Raw genomic sequence first — 15,311 nt, 5'->3', positions numbered from 1 at the left:
AAACCACAATTATTCTAACTTGTTCCTTCTCAAACATGTCTTCTACCCCAGAGTTCATATGGCTATTGGAGCTCTAGCCATGTACCCATGATTGCAGTAAGAGCAAGCAAGGGCTGAAGATAGCAAATTGCTTCCCTTTAAAGCCACTTTAAAATTTGCCTATAACTGTTATTGGCTATTGCTATTGGCTGGAACTTAGTCACATGATATAAGTAGCTCTAGGGGAAGCTAAGAAATTCGCCTGCATTCTGGGAAGCCATGTGGCCAGAGAGAATTAGACATCATGTTATGAAGAGGAAAGGAAGACAAGGTTATCAGGGCCACTTAACAATCTCCATCAATGCCTCTAGTGCCTGTTCCTGCCTGATCTTTCATGCTCAAGGATAGTGCTTTACCACTTGAACCACGGCTCCATGTTTGAGGTTTTTGGTGGTTAACTGGAGATAAGAGTCACATGGACTTTCCTGCCTGCGCTATCTCTGATCTCAGTCCCTTGAGTAGCTAGACTTAAGAGTGAGCCATCCTGCATCTGGCTCAATCTCTCTCTTTTTTTCTTTCCTCTTTTTCCTTCCTTCCTTTCTCTCTCTCTTTCTTTCTCTCTCTTTCTTTCTTTCTTTTCTTTCCCTTTAGGGTTTGATTGGAAAGCACTCTTAACACTTTTGCACAGGTCCCTGACCTGCTCAGAGAAAGGCTGTATTCATTCCCCTTAGTAAAACAACAACCAGAAGGGGCAGAACAATCCCCTGCAAGGTTTTCTTTCTTTCTCTCTTTCTCTTTTTAACATGAGACTTGCTGATTGCCTGTATGAGAGAATAGATGCCATCAGTTTTTGTAATAGATCCAAGTTTTGCGTCGCCCAACAGAACAGAGCACCTGACCCCGAGCCCTCTTAGAGTTTAAGAAGCAGTAGGTGCCCACGGCTTCACTCCACAGGTAGGCAGGCCCGAGGCGGGGAGGCCGGCCTCGGCCTTGCTAGTCGGCGGCGTGGACAGCCCGTCCCGCACACCGGCCTCCCGCCACCGCCGGGGCAGAAAGGTGAAGGAACAGATCTCAGCAGGCGATGCAAAGGAAGCTGGGGATTTTTAGCACCAACCTCGAAGGAGCGAGTCCTTCCCGCTTCGGGTTCGGTGGCGAAGAAACACAAATCACCATTCTACCGCCCCTTCTCCCGAGGACGATCTCCACCTCCGTCAGTCTCCGAGGCCCTCCATCTTCCACACAGCCATCTTCCCACTCCTGCGCCCACCTCTCACCAATCCGCCCCCTCCCCCCCGCCGCCCGCCCCACCCGAGCACCCCCCCCCCCCCCGAGCACCCCCGAGGTCCGGGCCTCCTGCAGCTTCGCACGTCCCCGCCAGGCTCTCAGGGGCAAGGCCGCAGCCGGGTGCGGGCAGCGCGTCTCGGCGGAGCGATCACCCGGGCCACAAGTGCTTGGCAGGGGTCCAGGCTCCGCCCGCACGGCGCACCGACGCGCAGGACGCGGCTCCGGGCCGCAGGCACCTCCCCGCTGCGGGACAAAGGGGCGGGCCGGTGACCTGCGGGAGCGCCCACGGGGCTGGGCGGCGGGGAGGCGTGGCGAGCATGGAGGGCGTGGCTGACGGCGACGGGGGCGTGGCGATACCCGGGGGCGTGGCGAGCGGCCGAGGGGCGGGGCCTGGCGCGTGGGGCCGCACGGACGGCGCAGGGAAGCGGCGCCCCTTCCTCCGCAGCCGCCCGGCGCCGCGCCCCCGGCCCCGCCCCTCCGCGCCCCGCCCCCGCCGCTCGGACGGCCTGAGTCGCGCCCTCCCGCCCCGCGCCGCCGAACTTGCTCTAACTTCCACGGCCGACGGGGCCGCGCCGGGTAAGTGGAGCCCCGAGCCGCGCTCCAGCGTCGGGCCTGCCCTTCTTCATTGTCTCAGGCCGAGTCCCCCGAGCGGCTTCCGGGGACCGGGCTGCTCCCGGGGTTCCCGCTCGGGCCCTCGCCACCCACCCCGCCTTCCCGGGCTACCACACCCCGCTTGCCTGGGGGCGGCTCGGCGGGCGGCGCGGGCTTTGTTCGCCCGGATCGCCCGGCCGGGGTTGGAGGCCGCGGCCCGGACCCCGCTGAGCCGAGCCCCGGCGCGGGGCGGAGGAGCGAGGGGCGCGGCGGGCGCTCCGCAGCGGATCGCTTGCGTTCGGTGCACACTGCGTCCCTCCCTGCATAGGGTGGGTGCCGCCGGGGCCCGCGGGCGGGGGCGGGGCGGGAGGGGCTGCCGCTCCGGGGCGCGACCTCCGGTCCTCGAACTCGGGCCCAGGCCGGGGAGGGCTGTCCCCGACCCCCACCGGGCCCCAAGTGCGCTCTGAGGCTGGTGCGCCCCGCGCTGGGGTCGGGCTGAGGCGGGTGCCGGTGGCGGTGGCGGTGGGCAGGCTCCGGTACGGCTCCTACGTGTTCGTCGTGACGGATCTTGCTTGGATGGGAAGCCGAGCCCGACGACCCCTGACCCAGCCCAGGCCATGGTTGGGGTTGTGGCGGTGGAGTTGGCTCAGCTTAGGTTGCTGTCTGCGCCTCCCTTCCCCCCCCCCCCCGGGCCTCCCCGCAGGGGTGGCAGTGAGGGGGGTAGGAAGCGTGTGTGTGTGTGTGTGTGTGTGTGTGTGTGTGTGTGTGTGTGTGTGACTGGTACACATGGGTCCCCCGGATCTCTCTAACCCGTTTCTTGGGGGCGGTCCATACTTTAGGAGTCCTTGCTCCTGCCTGTGCTGGGCGCTGAGCCGTGCGTGATGATCGCTTTCAGGGCTGTCCCCAAATGCTGGTGACTGGGCACGTGGAACTGTCCCCCACCCCCCTAGGGAGTGCCTGACCCTGGATCGGGGCCCCTGCAGGCCTGGTCTCCGCAGATATCATCCTTGGGAGTCGATCCCCTGCCTGCCAAATTCTCAGAAATAGCCTTCACCCTGTCTGTCCCTTGAACTCCCAGGAAGAAGTTGGTGCCCGCGGAGCATTTGAGCTGCCCTTCCCCGTTTGTAAAAGGAAACCTAAGGTTCAAGTTCTGCCAGCTCAGTGTTGGTTGGAAGCACCCAGGTCCTCCTGGGCTTTCCAGATCCTGCACCACAGCTCCCATATTTCTTGATAATAATTTTCTCAGCTATCCCCCAAGCTTAGTTAGGGTCCCACAGTCTCGCCTTGACTGTGAGGATTTCTTACTCCCTTTCCCCTTCCTCCCCTTTCTCCCCCCATTCCCCCTCTCCCCCCTTTCTCCCCTCCAGGGTCTCACTATGATAGAGTCAAGCTGGCCTGGGATTCAGGATCCCCTGTATCACTATGCTCAGGCTTATCTTGAGGATTTCTGTTGTCTAGGGGACAGGCCTTGGTAACCCAGGCTGTCAGATAGGTGTCCCCTTCTCTTTCTGTCACCATTGGTTGCGCTTCCCTTCAGTTGAAGTCTTCTTTTTTGATAAATCCCTCTCTACCTGTCTGAACACTCCTGCTTGGACCAACTAATGTCATCTCTCTACTTTGGGAAGCGTTGTTGACAGCCTGCATAGGGGGTGGGGGTGGGGTGAGGAGCAGGTAGTGTTCCAAGGATCTCACTCTTAGATGAGCTGTGAGCTCTGAGAGGTCTCAGAACCTAGGCAGGACCTGTGTTAGGTGCTCAGTGGTGTTTGAGTTTCCTTTAGCACATCATTCAGGCCAACAGGAGTCAAAACCACTCCTGTCGCTGGAGGGGCTACAGAAGGATAGCCTGCCCAAAGAAGGATCCCTCTCCCCCGCCACCCCCAATGCCTCCTTTCCTAGCAGGGAAGTTGTGCTGGTCTCTTTGGGCTCCTCCCATGCTGTGTTTGGGAATGGAGTATAGGCCACCTTGCAGGTTGTGGTAGTAATGAAGTTAGGAGCTAGGCTGCCAGGAAGCTTCTGGAATCATTTCTTTAGGCCCTCTACTCTGCTACCATGTGCTCAGATATTTCAACTTGCTTTGCTTCTGCTGAAGTAGAATTCATTTTGGCAGTGTCTACAAAGTGTTGTTGTGCCAGTCCTGGGAAAACCTTTGCTGATTGAAAGCCTAGTGAAGGTTATGGTCAGGCTTGTAGCAATTACATGGTAACAGCGAGTTAATTGAAAATACTAAGAGTATTTTCTGAAACTTACCCCAAGCATGATCCTAGTATTACTGATATTAACTTGTTTAATTCTTGAAATAACCCACTGTGATTGATGTTAACTGCCCCCATTTGACAGTAATCTTCCTGTGGCCCAGAGAGGTTACAGAACAATTACTCATGGTCTGTCTTAGTATGAGTTGGATTTCCTCATTTCTAATTTAGAGAGTGCCTTTCTCCTGGAGGTGCTTAAAATTGATGAATATTCTGAACAAATCTACAGCAGAACTACTGAACCCTTTCAATGCAGGTGCCTCAGAAATTGCCCTGCCCATATGGCACAGCTCGAACACAGCAGACATCCCTGAGTCTGCTTGTTGATTGTTACTATCTGGAAAGATCAGGATTTGATGAGGTAACAACAATCCCAAGAAGTAGAGGCTTCACTCTGCCTACCATCACGTTTGCTTTGTTACCCTCACTGTAGGATCCATGTTTAGGCACTGGACACAGAAAGCATGGTGAGTCCTACTTAGCTTCTTAAATGTGTCTGTCCACAAAGTGGTATGTCATTGGCTGTTGTGACATGGCCAGAGCTATCTACAAAGTGGGGAAGGGAAGAGGATCAGAAACATTTTATGAAGAGCATTAATGCCTACCACTTGTCTGCCACCCAGTCCTCCTTGGTGACTTCTTCCCCATATATTGACACGTGTGCATCATTGCATGTTTCTATGTCACCAGTGAAAGAAGCACTTCTTAAAGGTGCCATGTGAAAGGCAGAAGTATTATGGCAAAAAAGAATACATTTGGAGGGCTGGGAAGGTGGCTCAGTGGTAGAGTGCTTGCCTAGCATGCATGAAGCCCTGGGTTTGATTCCCCAGTACCACATAAACAGAAAAAGCAGGAAGTGGTGCTGTGGCTCAAGTGGTGGACCACTTGCCTTGAGCTGAAGAGCTGAGAGACAGCGCTCAGGCTCAGAGTTCAAGCCCCATGACCGACAACCCCCTTTCTTCCCCAAAAGGATACATTTGGGGTAGGACGAGGTGGTCTGCAAGGACAGCTTGCTTCTCTGTCCTCTGCCCTTGAGCACATTACTTGAATTCATTAATTCATTTGTGGTCCAGAAGAGTACTGATGAGTTCTAGGTTGGGTTTCTTCCTGAGCATGCTCAGGTCCCTGCCTGGAGCCAGGCACTTATACACAGGCCCGATGACCTCTGCTTCCATCTACTAGTTCTTTGTAGCCTTTAGTGCTCAGAAGAGAGGCATGCTTCTTTAGCACACTGATCTGGCTTGTGAGCCCTTGCACATCTTGTATTTACCTACTTGGATGTGAAGTCACCTTTCCTAACAGCAGGAGCAGCCAAGCCCTCCTCCTCCCTTCCTTTGTGGGACTCAGGCCGAACTTGCAAGCCTTAGAAAAAGGTGTGGAAAGGAATGGTGGCCGAGACAGGACGTGGTGACTGGAGTTCGGATCCCACTGGAGAGTAGGACTGAGTATGAGGATGGCTTGAGTGTGGGTTCTCTGGCCTGTAGAAAGTAGTAGACACCTCTTGCTTATTGCCTCTGTGTCCTTAGGCCACCACAGATGAATGTTAAAGAGCTAGCCACACTGTGATGTTTACTTTTGTGCTTTGTCCCCTCCTTGGTTTCTGGTGGTATCCAGAAGGTCCAGTAGACACTGGTGGGGATGTGAAGACCTGGTTAATTCGGTATACTTCCCTCCGTTTCTAGAGCCTCTGTTTTCCCACCTGTGGAATGGAGGTGATGGTGGTTTTTAGCACCTTTTTGACTGGTCGTCAGTCCTTGGAGCTGTGTAGATCCGTATTTTGAGAATCATTGGCCTAGGTGTTTTTGATTTGCTTTATCTTGCCTTCATCAGTGTTCTGTCTTTGAGTGTGAATTTGCGATGGGTTGAGTTTCATAGTCTCCCATCTATTTTTCCCTTAACGGCACATGGATTTGGTTCAGACCAAGCAAATGGTGGTTCTGGTTCAGCACAGGACTAGCCAGAGGGCAACATTCAGTGCCTCTGCTCATGTAGCACAAAGATGGACAGCTTTGCTCGCAGGTGGATAGAGGGCAGGCCAGCTGTTGAGTGGTATCTGCTGTAAAGTGAGCAGAATGCAGTCTGCCTTCCTGCCTTGTGTTGCTGAGAAGCAGAAGCACACACAATGCTGGGTTGGAAAGCAGCATCTGAAGCCCCTGAGTTGGGCTCAACACTCTGGTGTGGGATAGCTATCATCTTTGTGGGAACCTTTCAGCAAAGGCTAATCAGCATCTGATTCTGGGAACTCCACTTCCTCCACCCTTTGGTCTTGTGGGGCAGGATTGGGTGGGTCTGAGCAGGGCTGTGGTTTTCTCTTAGAAGTCAGGCAGCTGGCCTGGTAATCAGCCTAAGTGGGTCTGGGCTGCCGGGAGTTGAAATGTTGATCTCTTGAGATCTGTTTTTTCCCCTTCTTTGAGCAGCCAGGTAAAAGGCCTAAATCATGTGTCTATCAGCTAGATAGCTGGAGGGGAACTGGCTCTTCCTTCCTTGGTGTCTCTGTTTTGGGTGGTTGAGAGCCATGGCAGTGCCTTGAAGCAGCTGCTGTGATCCTAGTAGATGAGTTCCTGGTGCCCCTCAGACTCTGTTCCCTGGCACTTGACAGAACTGAGGTTGTGCTGTCTTGTGGGTGAGACTTGAGGAGGGGATGGGACAGGGGGCTAGTGAACCTCCTCCCTGGGATTTTTCTGGATGTGTGTGCCAGCTGTTGGGCTGATGGTCTGTGGTGCTGTTTGCCTTCCATATTTGCCACTCTAAGGAGAGGATGCAGTTGCCTCTAACCCCTGGCCTCCCACATACTTGGAGGAGGCCAGCCCCCAACCATGTGTGTATGACACCCAGTGAGGGGCAGGAGTGATGGGTACCTTGCAGCTTTAGGGAACTCTGTATGGTTAAAGAAAAAAAAAAAAAACGGGCTGGGAAGGTGGCTCAGTGGTAGAGCGCTTGCCTCTCATGCATGAGGCCCTGGGTTTGATTACTCAGCACCACATAAGCAAAAAGGAAAAAAAGCCAGAAGTGGCAGTGTGCCTCAAGTGGTAGAGCACTAGCCTTGAGCTGAAGAGCTGAGGGACAGCGCCCAGGCCCAGAGTTCAGGCCCCACGACCGGACCCAAAAAAAAAAAAAGAAAGAAAAAAACAAAACAAAACAAAACTGCTCTAACCTGGCAAAACTATTGCAGTGAGATTTTTTTAAATAGGAGAGAGAGTTTTTGAAGTTGGGTTCAACTTAAAAAAAAAAAAAGGAAAATGAGAACTTACAGTCAAGGAGCAGTGCACAGAGATTCTTGAAAATTTCTAAGAAGATAAGGAAATTTTTGCCAAATGGACCTAACAGGATTCTTGCTGAGGGCAGGCCAGGGATCAGATATTATCTGGGGGATGGTAGTAGAAAGATAATTTGAGTAGATAGGAGGATGCACTTAGTGGAATTCTTGCTGAAATGCCGTTTTATAAGGATAGAGGCAGAAGCCCAAGGTCAGAGAGCTCAGATCACTTGATAGGTTTAGTAAGGACAAGATTTATTTCCCACACCCCGCCCCCCTTTTTTCCCCTATACCAGCACTGGGCTTGGACTCAGGGCTTGGGGACTGTTCCCTTAGCTTTTCTGCTCAAGGCCGACACTCTCCCACTTGAGCTATACCTCCATTTCCAGCTTTTTACTGGTTAATTGGAGATAAGAGTCTCATGAACTATTCTGCCTGGGCTGGCTTCAAATCAGGATTCTTACATCTCAGTCTCCTGAGTAGCTAGATTACAGGTGTGAACCACTGGTGTCTGATTCTGTGTTCAATCTTGCCCATGGTTCTTGCACTTGACTGACCCCAAGATCACTCACCCTTGTTTCTCAGGAGTGTTTCTCCTGCTGATGCTCCTCCACCTGCCATCTTTGCCATAGTTGTTGTGGCTTCTGAACTAAGGGGTTCCTTGTTTTCAGAAACTGTAGTTCTTCGGTTTCTAGTTCTTCGGTTCTCTTGGCTCTCTTCCTGTCCATCTTTTGGGCTTCCCTATGTACGTGGGACATAATGTAGACCTGTGCCTACTGTCCCTGCAGCTCCCTGCCTCTGTGCCCCCATTGCTGATCTCTTAGCTGTCAACCATGCTCCTCTGGACAGCTCTACCAGCCTGACCTCTGAAGACCTCTGAATGGAGTCCCTCCCTTGTGTTGCTTTCCTAGTTCCTGGCAAACCAGTCTGACAACTTTGCAGTCTTAGCTGGGCCTAGGGAGGTGCTGTGGAGTGATGTCCTCCCTCCCTCCCACCTTCTCTCCCTTCTTCTACTTTCCCTCCTTCCCCCCCTCCTCTGGACTACATGTTCCTGGACTACACATTCCTGGGTCTTTCTTGTGGGAGCTGCTGGGGATTCTGCCCATGGGAGCACCAGCTTTGTCCTCAGTCTGAACCCTTTGGATCTCTGTCTCCAGCCAATCTCCATCTTCCTTCTCCAGAGTGGAACTCCTCTTGGCTTTCTGTTTGCCCCTCCTGTCAAGTACTCACCAGTTTCCCTGGCACAGATGACCTGTTTGGTTTGTTTCCGCCTGGGGATGCTCTCCCTCAAACAGCCAGCTTGGTCGGAAGCAGGCTGCCTGTGGTTATAAGGAAAGCTGGTTGGAACCTACTCAGCTTCCTGAGGTCCTGAAGCCTGTGTCCACCCTTGCTGGAGAAGAATAGTGAGGACAGCCCTGACCTCTGCAGCCATTCTGCCTCCCAGTCATTGTCTCTTGCTGTCTATCTGCTTCCTGTGACATACCAGTAATGGTGTAAACAGGATAAGTGCTTTTTTTTTTTTTTTAAATGCCTGAATTGGGGCTTGAACTCAGGGCCTAGGTGCTGCCCCCTTTAGCTTCATTCATCAAAGCTAGTGCTCTACCATTTGAGCCATAACTCTACTTCCAGCTTTTTGCTGATTAATTGGAGATAAGAGTCTCACTGACTTTTCTGCCCAGGCTGGCTTCAAACTGCAATCGTTCAGCTCAGCCTCCTGAGTGGCTAGGATTACAGGTGTGAGCCACAGGTGCCTGGTAAACAGGGCAAGGTTTTAGGTGGGGACATATATGGAAAAAGAGTGATAATGGTGGGCATTCATTCGTGAAGGTTCTGGAGTGCTGAGAATAGGAAAGGAGGCGGCAGGTACCCATGTACTGGGGTGGGTGCCCAGTTCTCTGCAGAGCCAGCCTGGCTTCAGGCAGCCCGGTAGCTCCCCATTTGGAAGTCTGATGAAGGCATGGTTTGCTCAGTGCCTCCTTGGGGAGGGAACCCTGGAAAGAAGCTGGTCTTGGTTTAATGGAGGGTTGTGGGTCCAGGTAAAACCTGCTGAAGGGCTTGCCTTGGGCCCTCTAAGGGGGCAAGAACTTGTTCTCTGCAGCTGGAGTGGGAGGACTCCAAGTGTTGGTGTGGTTCTGCTTGCTGTGAGATGGAGATTGTACTCAGTAACTTGAGGGTTACTTAGAGAACATCTGGCAGTGATCAGCAAACATTTTGGAGAGAAGCGAAGCACACCTTCCCTTCCTGACCTCCTTTCTCTGTGGCCTGGGCGGGCCTTGAACTTGAGGCAGTCATCAAATTGGGCTTGCTGTGTTGCCCCAGGGGTAAATGTGGGGGAGCTCCATTCAGTGTCTTGCTCCTGGACCACTCCTTGCTATGCAGGTCTCGGTCTCTCTCTTAGTGTTGTGGCCAATCAGGACTCTAATGGCCATCCCCTGGGCAGCAGGAGAGCCTAGGATGGTTCTTGTATTGTTCCTGAGGGGCAGAATCACTGGGAGGAGGAGGAAATGCATCAGGCTTGTGAGTGCAGAGTATTTATTGACACACCCTTTAAAGGGGGCTTTTAAACAACATATGTATCCTTTTAGCAAATAATAAATATATAAATGCATTTGTCTCACAACTCTATTCTGCACCTTCCATTTCCCTGAAAGGTACAAGGAATTTTGTGGCTAAGAGGCTGGGGTTTTGAGCTGCGATTTTGGGAGAAACTGTTTTTAGCCTGTTCTTGGAGTTGGGCCAGGCCCAGAAATCTGTTGAAATAGCTTTCTTTAGCTGTTGAAATGGGGATGGGTCCATCGCACAAGGACTTGGAGCCTCATTGGTGATTGCAGAGGCTCCAGGAGAAAGGTCTTGCTGGATGCCTTAGGTCCTGCCTCCCCGTGGCTATTTGCCTGGGCCAAGGGTGCTGTAGATGAGTAGTTGTAGTCCCCTTTCTGCCTTTGTCAGAATCTTCTTGCTCGTGGGGAAACTTTCTATTTTGGGCCTTGGGGTAGAATTGTAATCAGGAAGTTCTCTGAGTTGCTTCCTGTTCAGGTAATCCCTCCCTCTCCCCCATTTATTATTCCTCCCCTTCTTTTCTTCCCCCAGCTGATTGTTCTAAGGAGATAACAGGAGCTGCCTTCAGAGCCACCAGTAAAGTGTTTTGAGATGAGGTCTTCTGTAGCCCAAGAGGGCCTGTTTTGCTGTCCTCCTGCCTAAATTGCCAGGATTACATGTGTGGACCATCCAGGCCTGGTATTGGTAAAATATTTTGCATCTCTAAGTCATACATCTTAGGTGTTACAAATAGGTTTAGCTTCTTTTATTGTTCAAAAATATATACATGACCAAAAACAAAACAAAACAAAACAAAACAAAACCACAGAACAAAAATATGGTGAAAATTCCTATTTCTGTCCTGACCCTTTCAGTTGTGTTCCCCTGGGACCTCGGTCCCCAGCTGGTTGGTGCGGCCTTGAGCGTGTATGGACTCCTTTAGCTTAGTCCCATGGTGGTGTACTGTGTGTGCTGCACTCAGCAAGTTTCACTCCAAAAAAAGTCTCCGGGAGTCACTCCACTTCAACATGCATGGTCCTGATGCTGAATGGTGAGCCCTAACTCACTTTGCCAGTTCCCTCCCTGTGCACATTGAGGTCCCTTTTTAGTATTTCCCTTCAACAAGCCAAGTTGCAGATGGCCATGCTGTTAAAGCTGAGATGCTTCTATCAGGAGAGAAACCCAGCTGTTTTGGTTTCAAGAGGTTAGGATGGAAGTTTCTGAGGTTTTCTTCCGCAAAGGGCTATTTCAGCTCAACTAGAATTGGGAGGGGGATATGTGCTGGTTCCCACCCTGCTCTGTCTGGTCCAGCTCATGCCCCTGTCCATGAGCATCATGTGTACAGCCCTTGGCAGTGTCCTGTGGGTCCATGAGGCCTGTGTACAGAAGTATGACAGAACAGGGTGAGGTGAGGTACCCGCTGTGGAGAGAAGTGGCATCTCACTGTGGCTCTGGGCTGCCCAGGAGTTCACAGGATCTGTGGTGTGAAGCAGATTCCAGGGTTGGTATGACGCTCTTGGCTTCCTGCCATGGCCTCAGTGGATCCTCTGCTGGTTGGTTCCCCCCCCCTCCCCTTCCAGTTCGGCTTGCTTTGAAGCCAGGCTTGGCTGGCATGATGTGATTCTTGTACAAGCCTGGGTAAGAGGCACCTGGGTAAATGCTAGATGGCTTTTCGGTTTTGACTTGGCACTTCCTTTCTGAGCAGAAGCAGGGGTCAGAGCAGACTTGCTAAACCCATCGGGGAGGTGGGACTGTGAGAGAGGGCGTGTGCGCCAGCTCCTCGGTGCTTAGAGCTAGCTCTTTGGCTGTTTCCCTGTCCCTGTAGCCTCTGTGTGTCTCTGAAGGCCACAGCCATCCGTTGTGTGGCTCTGGCCACCCCATGCGAGGGCAGAACCGGAAATGGAGATTTCAAGACTGGCTGGCAGATTATCCCCTTCCCCCCATTCGACCCTGGCCCCCCTGCCTTCACCCTCACGCCAAGAAGTGTTCACCACACTGCAGTCACATGCAGTCCCCATGAGACCTCCAGAGCTTCCCATGCCCGCGGGCTCTGTTGTCCAGGGTCTGGCCCTGGGTAGTACAGAGGTTTCTATTGTGCCCGGGTGGCAGCTAGGCCTGACCTGTGTGGCTGAGGAGGTGGGGCCTGAGGACTGACAGTGGAGCTATTCACGGGCTCTGCCCTGGTTTCCCGCTGCCTCTCATTGTGGATTTTGGGGGGTGGGGTCAGGAGGAGGGCGTGGCCAGGGCTGCTATTGTTGTTGGCTGTGGGAGCCCATTGTGTTTGGTAAGGTCCCTCGCAGGCTGCAGGGAGCCTCTCCCCGGCTTTTTCCGCACTTCAGACTCAGGGTTCTGCCCTTGCCCTGCCCCCTCTTTATGCCCCCTGCTCCCAGGGCCAGGGGAGCCCTGCCTTTTGTGGGCACCTTTCTCCAGATCCCCTTCTGCTCTCAAGTCCTACGCTGTTCCTGGAGCCCCCTGGGTAAGAGTCTGAAGCAGCTGAGGCAGTGCATTCTGACTGCTGGGCTTGTCAGCTGCTTGCCCACGCCTTGGGAAGCCTGTTCTGCCCAGCCCTCTCGGCCCAGCTGCGCCTTTGGGTGGGGGCCAGGCCCGTGCCTGGGTTGCTGTCAGTCTTGTAGTCCCCCTCCACCTTCCTTTGTGCTCACCCGTGTCCCTCCTCCGTTCTTGAGCACTCAGCTGCAGAAAAGCCTGCTTGCTGGCAGCTCAGCCAGCAGCCACCCTTGCTGCCTGAGCCCCAGCCATTTTCCTTTGTTCTGCCATCTCTGGGCTCTTGAATTGAAAGCGAGCTGCAGGCAGTGGGTAGAGGACAGAAACCCTCATGACACTGGCCAGTGGCTTGGCTGCACCTGGTTTCTCTTCTGTATCTCCACCGACCAGCGAAGCTGAGGTTTCCCTTTGTTTAGAATCACTCAGAGAGTTTAGCATCATCAGATATTGAGCTGACGGTGAGAAGTGGGACATCACTTGCTTTTGGCTACTTGGGGGCAAGGCGTAGGGGAGAGAGAGGGAATTAGCCACTTGGTTCTAAGAAAAAAGCAGTGGACACACAGTGATGTCAACGAAGTCTAGAAAGAGCTCAGCCATCGGTGCAAGACTGGTGGTGAAATCATTTCTCTTTATTTTGGTCTCTGTTGTTTTGAAGATTCTTATCTGAAGTGCATAAGCCCTGGCCCCTTCACAGCCAAAGGTCTCTCTTGTTTCCTCTCCCAGCTGCTGGTGGGCATCAGGTGCACTCCTCCAGGGAGGCCACAGGCAGGGCTCAGGGCTATTCTCATGCACATCTGGGGGTGCTTGCTTCTGAACTCATTCTGTCTCTTGGGCTCTAAACCACATCATAATCTCTAAGAGACCAGGCTTTGGAAGAGTTGTTTTTGTATAGAAGACTTTAGTTTACCCTTTCCAGACCCATCTGTTTTGATCAACTTGGCTGACTCTTTATCAACCAAGTGTTGGAAGTCTCAGCCCCACAAAACATTGTACCTTGGGATGTTTTCATGTCAGTCAAGATTGTAGTATCTACCACTCAAAGCAGAAAGGGCTAGACTTCCTTGTTCTTGCTGTTGTTTAGTGATGTTACTAGGGCTTGAACTCAGAGCCTAGTGTGTTTCCTTGGCCTTTTTGCTCAAAGCTAGTGCACTACCACTTGAGCCACAGCTTTACTTCCTGAAGTTTATTTTATTTGCACCCAAACAAGAGAGGGAAAGGTCATGATCCAGGACCATGGTGTTCAGGAAAAAGCACTGGGAGGTAGAGGCTGGGTTTGAACCCATCCTGGCCATGCACTTCTCACTGGGTGACTTTGGCAGTTCACTTCCCTATGTGAAGGGACTTGGGGAAGGTTTTTGTGACCACACTAATTCTATGAATTTAACTCCAAAAGAGTTTGGCACTACCTTGAGCCTCTCGCCAACTTTGGAACTTTTGGAAGAAAATACCATAATACTATCAGGTGAGATGAACAGAGGGCTCCCATCTCCTGGCCATTTCCTACCCCAGTTGCTGAGGATAGTGATGACCCTGTTAATCAGTGTCTGGTTCTTCCCTGGAAGCCCACTGCCCTGAACTAGGACACACCACATGTTCTCAAGGGCTATGAGGATTATCAGCTCAGAAGCCATACATAGATTTCCACTTGACTCTTTCTTGGAAATGCCACCTTATTATTGTTTATTGGGGCAGTCTCTCTTGGGAAGTTGTACTTGAGGAGAGGGAAGCGAAACTTTTGATTTACCTCCCATCAAGGGAGGCTGGGCTGAAACCTGTTCACCAACTCTGGAAAGCAGTATGGAGATTCCTCAAAAAACTAAATATAGAACTACTACCCTATGATCCAGCAATCCCACTCTTGGGTATTTATTCAAAGGATTACCAATCAGGATATAGTAAAGCCACCTGCACAACCATGTTCATTGCCATATTATTCACCATAGCCAAGGTATGGAAACAGCCCAGATGCTTCTCAATGGATGAATGGAAAATATGGTATATGTACACAATGGAATTTTACTCATTTTTTAATTTTTTTAACTTAATTTTTTTTTTTGTCAGTTGTGGGTCTTGAACTCTGAGCTTGAGAGCTCTACTGCTTGAGCCACAGCACCACTTCTGGTTTTCTATTGGTTTATTGGAGATTAGAGTCTCACGGACTTTCCTGCCCAGGCTGGCTTTGAACCATGATGCTCAGATCTCAGCCTCCTGAGTAGCTAGGATTACAGGCTTGAGCCACCAGCGCCTGGCTACTCATTTATTATGAAGAATGATATTACATCATTTGCAAAGAAATGGGTAGAACTCAAAATTATGGTAAGTGAAGTAAGTCAGGCCCAGAGAAACAAATAACACATTTTCTCTCATATGTGGAGCATAGATCTAATTTATAAATATCCAGGTAAACACATATAGGGCTTTATGCAAGTGTTCACAAATGTATTCACCAGAGTATGGTATTTGCAGGGGAGAAATCAAAGTGTGCAGTTCCTTAGAAAAACTAACAGTCCAAACGAAATGAATACCAGGAAAGTGGCACTTAAAAAGGTGCGTGGGGGAGGTCAAGGGGAAAGGGAGTAAAGAGTGAAGGAGGGGGTAGAAAGCAGAATATTCTGTATTGAGAATATTCAGTGCATATCCTATAAATTAAACTGGGGGAGGGGTGGTTTGGGAGGCATGGGGGAGAATCATGAAAGGACTGATGCATTGTACTTGTAAACTGACTTGTTGAATACCTCTTTGTACAACTACTTAAAGGTGATAAAAATAGAAAAGAAAGAAAAAAAGGTAGCGATAGCCTCTGTATCTAAATATTCCCTTTTTTCTTAGTGCCTTGTGTAGATTTTAATTTTGTCCCTGTTTTGTTAACAGGTTCCAGGAAGTAAAATGTTTTTTGCCTCATGCCCTTTTAG

The 15,311-nt window shown here is 51.6% G+C and overlaps 1 protein-coding gene across 1 annotated transcript in view; it reads left to right on the top strand.

Annotated features, from left to right (window-relative positions):
• Positions 1–1,760: 1,760 nt before the first annotated feature.
• Positions 1,761–15,311, top strand: part of Tspan14 (tetraspanin 14) — a 53,380-nt gene continuing 39,829 nt past the window's right edge. Inside the window, exon 1 of the mRNA XM_042690318.1 lies at positions 1,761–1,839. The gene's annotated coding sequence lies outside the window, so the exon portion shown is untranslated. The remainder of the gene's footprint in view (positions 1,840–15,311) is intronic.

The sequence above is a fragment of the Dipodomys spectabilis genome, unplaced genomic scaffold, assembly GCF_019054845.1.
Source record: "Dipodomys spectabilis isolate Male_0828 unplaced genomic scaffold, ASM1905484v1 ptg000136l, whole genome shotgun sequence".
NCBI lineage: Eukaryota > Metazoa > Chordata > Mammalia > Rodentia > Heteromyidae > Dipodomys > Dipodomys spectabilis.
Note: the sequence above shows the minus strand (reverse complement) of the source record. Positions and strands in the feature narration are given on the sequence as shown.